The following is a 5859-nucleotide window of genomic DNA, read 5'->3' as shown; positions in this document are numbered from 1 at the left end:
ATGCTGGTCGTGGTTATTGTACAAAATTGTATAGTAAGTGTATCATTGGATTCGGAAGGAAATGAGGAATGCGGTAGCATAAGACAATTAGTTTTTTATTGAAACAAATGAAGTCGATAACTGCAATAAGACAATCGCTGGAAATGTTCGTTAATGGAGCAAAAACGACCTTCTTAAGCACGTATGATTTCGTGCAGCTCTTCTAATATACCCGAAAATGGTAAAATGGTAAAGAGTGTAATTTTTTAAAACTTCTCTATAGGTTTCTCTTTGAACATAGTCCTGGAAATGAATCGACGCATCGTATTCGTTGGGTTCATTGCATATTTTAGATATTCAAAGACTCAACATAAGACACAAACTCCAACTACGAATATAATCTCAAAGACAGCGAAATCCACACATCAGGCTAAATTAATAGCCAACAGACACTGTACTTACTTGATTCACTCACCCAACACCGTAGGCAAATTATGGACATAGGACCACAATATCAGTCATGTAATCCTACAGTTTCTGATGGGTACCAGAAATCTCTTATTCCCAAAATCTGCTGCAACTTTACTTTAGTGGATTGCTCTTTGGATACGATCTTGCAAACATGCTGTATTGAAATCTCTGAAGGAAATTGCGAATGAGTCGAAGTCGATATAATCGACCCCGATCTAAATAGAGTTTTCTTTATCCCTCTTTCCTTTCATACTCTATCTCTTTCTAACAATTAATAGTAATTACTGGAAAAGGATCTCGCTCTCTCCAGGTTGTAAATTCAGAATTTGAGTTTGTTACTTGAATCTGCAGAATGTAAAACTTTATCTGATTTTTTTTTGTGTGCTGAAAGCTCTACGGGTTAATTGAGTGAATATATTCAAAATATGCAAAATTGCCCCATGAATATGAAGCGTCGACTCTTTTCCGCAGCTGGGCACAAAAACTGAAAGGCGATGGAACATTTCTCAAAGCAGTTTCGGTTTCTAGGGGTCCAAGTTCATAGGATAGATAGCATGGGTCTTATTCTTGGAAGGGACCACTTTTGTTTATGTTGTTGGTCACGTACTATATCTGGTGCCTCCCACTAATATCATCGTAAAATTTTAAATATTAGCGATAATTGCGTCTTGAATTAAAATTATTATTTTTCATAAAAATTTATAAAATGGTTTATTAACAAGCTTGTGTGAGATTCTCAAATATTTTGTCAAGTGTTGATTCTAGTACAGATGGTATTATATGTTTTATCCTTCATCTTCAGTTCCCTTTTAATTCAAAATCAACAATATAAGGATATATGCATTTATTCGATAGCTCTACTTTAAATCACGCAGTTTATGTACACAGGTTCACTATATGCACGCAAAATAAAGAGCATGAGGCTTATTTCAATAAAAATAAATCCTCTTCCAAGAGAGTAAATAAAGCAGAGTTCGCATTCGAATGAATGTAAAATATATTCCAGCAGCATTTGCTGGTACATGAGTCGATGGTATCAGCGTCGGGCGGGTGCACTAAGTCTGCAACTAAGCTCCTGACTTCTCCTGCCGCAGAAAGAGGGGAATAACAAGTGTAGATAAGTTACACGCTACACCGAATGTATTATACACCTATGTGTTCTATAACTTACGAAGCACACCGAAAGAGAAAATACCTTACGTAAATCGAAAGCCACAGACATCTGGAACAAATACGTTCCCCATTCAAGTACTTGGAGTTTTCGTTGCTTTTTTAAGCTTTATTAATATTACGATACGAGTCTTCCAACCTCTAACATTGTCTTTAACCAAGCATAAGTACACTGTAATAAAAAGTTGGGTAAAATGCCTTGAACTTTCCATGGTAACCTGCTGCCATAGAATTTCCAAATAAAATCCATGTAACATTTATGTAATATTAACTGAAGCCTGTAAAATATGTATTGATTATACATGAATTTCACTTGAACATTCTATGGCAACAGGTTACCATCCAAAGTTCAGGGAAATTTACCATACTTTTTATTACATTCTATATATGATATTTTACGTATAGGAACTTATGTCAAAAATTTAAAGGGGTAAGAAAGGAGCAAAAGCTGAGTTGATTGAGGTCACTAATTTCTATCGGAAGTTTAAGGTCATAGAGAAAAAAGCTAATTAAAAATGTGTTTAAAACTGTTTTGGAACTGCTGAAATACATGTATTTTATCGCGGCGAGTACTTACAAAAAATTCTGCAACTCTTTTTACGAGTTTGTAGGTTTCTTATGAAGTCTGACTGTATTCGAAAGTCAGTTTGTGATACATTGTTGTAGTGATTGTTGTGCTGTTTTTCGAGAGTACATTAATTTAATAGCCGTATTTCTAAGTTTTCTTTTGAAAATGGCGCATTTATTTAGCAATCGCGAATATTATGATATGCCCATAATCTATGTCGAAGCAAACGAAAATGCCCACAGAACTTGTCAAGTGTACAGTATGAGTGTATGCACTTTAAACATTAAAACTTAGCATATCACATCTGATACGCTGATCGTATTTTAATACAATGCTATTTTAACAGTCCTATTAAAAAGTATGCGTTCTGTTATTATCTCTCTTTTACTTTATTTATAGGGTATTAAACTAATTCAAATTCAAAAAAATTTCTTTCTTATCAAATAAAGTCAAAAAATCTTTCTCCAAAATGACTTTAGATAACTACCTATACGTATTCAGAGTGTCACCTAAAGAATGTTACATACTTCAAGGGGATAATCTAGAACCCAAATGGTGTCGATTTAACCAACTTAAACGGAAAATTTCGCAAAAAAAATTACGGGGTGTTAAAGTTTCTTTTTTTATTTCTTGTTTGTTGCTTAGTTTCTCTTCATGAAGTATGCAGTCATTATGTTCTTACTAGGTTAAATCATACAGGGCGTTCAATTTACTACAACCCGTTGTGAATATCATTCTGTAACAGTTTTGTACGTTGAAATGTATACATTTTTACCTGCAACTATCAAAAATATGTAGATAGAGAATTTTATTCTACACAAAAAATATATACCTCTCAAAAGTCGAAATTATCCTCGGCTATGAAGATATTGCAGAAAATATTTATTAACACATACCTATATTTTTTGGAAGTAACTACGTATCCATAACAACATGACAATTTCGATAAGTCTGTCAAGTTTGTATTTCGCAAAAGTTTGTTTCTGAAAATATCTCGTCATATTTGGTTTCTAGATTATACCCTTGAACTATGTAATATTAGGAGATAGACACCTTGTATACACTTAACTTATAACTACATATAATGTTAAGTGTATATTTTGTCCTGCAGGATAAATTATTTAAACATTTATACACCATTGTATTATTATGTGCAAAAAAGAACTTTGCTTTATGCAATTATTTTAAGAACACCTTTGTTCTGCATTAAGTAGGTAGTTATTTTTTCCGTTTCAATTCAATGCTCTAATGATTAAGCGCTATAAAACATTAAAAATACAGTGTTCTAATTTTTTACTTAGAAAAAAATTTATTTACCGTAAATGTATTCTTTTGTAGGTATCTCTAAAATAATAAAACTATTGCTGAAAGCAAATTTAGAAAAATATATATATATATTTAATTTAATGAATATATCATTCTGAATAGACGATACATGACTATATTTTTTTCCAAATGTCCATAAATTCTACAAAAATTAAAGATTTCCAAGAATATAAAAAACGATCACAAACATGTGTGGGTGATTTACTGTACCTCTTTTTATTATACGTATTCGATGCAGGCAGCTGCTTTCAAAATACTGGTTTGGTGGCTATTAGAAAAACGATGTCATGTCAATAACACATTTAGTTCATGGAACTACCCACAAAAAAAAATATCTATCATTTATTACACAAAAAAAAAATCGATTTTTGAGTTTAACGATAAATACAGTTAATTATCCAACGCTAGATCTGCAAGCGTTGAGCAGGAATAGATTTTGACAGATGAAGCCATTTCTATTAATTATTGCCCAAGATTATGATATTGCAAACAATTATATAAATTGCTAAATACACAATAAGTGTTAATTTTGTTATATTAGTTATAACTTATTAAAGTGCAGGTTGTTTGACATTGTAATATTTAAAATTATTTCCTGGCAAATCTCAGAAATTGTTTAAGTAGTTTGTTCTAATGTTGTATGGAGAGAACTAATGCTAACCTTCGTCATCAAAAGTATCACGTAAATACAAAACTTGATTGACATTTTATTTTGGGGGACTTACTAAAAAAACTAAAGTTTAGTTTACATTTACCAAACGCAGCGTTGACTTGTTTGGTTGTTTGTTTATTTCAATTCAAAGATCAAGAAATTATACATTGTGTAATTCTTAATATAGAATACGTTAACAAAAATAATATTTTACATAACATTAACGATTACAATACTTATCAACCGAGTAAAAGCCCCAAGGGAGGAAAATTTTTTAAAGCAAGTTTGAATTTATTTTATTTAATATGTGTAGGCGTACCATGTATACTATTTAAATAGGAAATTGTTCTACACTGCGGTAGACACAGATTATCTCTCGTTTTTCGAAAATTGCTTTCAACTTTCCGTAAACTTAAACTTACACTCTAATTTTTTTTCTAGCTATAAAAATAAAAAAGGATAGTGATTAGAATATTATGGCAGAATAATAGCTTGTGCAAATTAAAAAATAATGGAAATCGACATCATAATATTAAAACTACAGTTACTTTAGAGTAATATAATACACTCTTAAATGGTAAACCCAAAATCAAATTCTAATTCCATTAAATGATTTTTATTACTTCCGCCTGGCACCAGAATTGTAACACATCCTCATTGAAGATTCAGAATGAAAAGAATTGTACGATCACTGCTATCATGCTAAACTGAATGTAGTTATGTGGTCAATGCCAAGTGGCTATAAAAAATGCAACCAACCTGTTTTAAACTTAATAAGTACTGACAGATAACGGATACCTGTTTGAAATTTTGGCCGTAGGTTTTTTGATATTGTTTCCAATATTGCAACACAAATATTCGTTTACGCCCAAACACAGATATGTTATTAAAAGCAACAAAAATAGAACGCACAGGCGGATAATATAATATTTCCGGCAGTAATTTCGAAGCCCAAAAACACAAGCAAAGTGTTGAATAATTAACATGAATGGAGATGTGGTTTTATAGTATTGATCTCTATAGGATGGCCCGAATCGCATAAACAAAATTTTATCTCCTGACGGAAAGAAATCTCCAACATAAGAAAAAAGTTTATATAAACATGGTGGAGAAATTATTCGTTTCGAGCTATAAAATGTTCAAGTTAAACTTTTTGAACAAGTTTTTTTTTTAATATATTCGAAACGCACTAAGTAAATAGAGACTGAATTTTTGAATTGAAAATGTAAGGATTTAAGTGGAAGTAAAAATAATGGCACCTATATAAACTTATTTACGAAACTTCAAAAAAGTTATACTTACTGTCACCGAACCAAGGATTTTACATTAATTCTAATGTAAAACGAGCACAAATCGCTCCGTGCAGGGGGCCCTACAGAACGTCGCAGGCAGCGGTGAACGGCGTTCAGTCCCCCGTCCGACCAAAATTAATTAGACCACCTCTGTCGTGGCCATAAGGGCCGCGAAACAGCCAAAAATCGTACCACAGCACGCACAAATCGAGCGAGCCAGGGGGCCCGGCAGGCAAGCCAGCGCGCTCGGCGGCGACGTTCAGTCCCCCGTCCGCCTGTTGTCTATAACTCTCCCGCGTTGTCGTGAAGCATGATCGTTTGTATCGGCCATATTGACATGGGCCCTCGGTGGAGACATCGGAAGTTCGAATCGAGCCCCACGTTGGGCGCCATGTCGAGGA

This window comes from Anoplophora glabripennis, unplaced genomic scaffold, assembly GCF_000390285.2.
Source record: "Anoplophora glabripennis isolate ALB-LARVAE unplaced genomic scaffold, Agla_2.0 scaffold604, whole genome shotgun sequence".
Lineage (NCBI taxonomy): Eukaryota > Metazoa > Arthropoda > Insecta > Coleoptera > Cerambycidae > Anoplophora > Anoplophora glabripennis.
Note: the sequence above shows the minus strand (reverse complement) of the source record.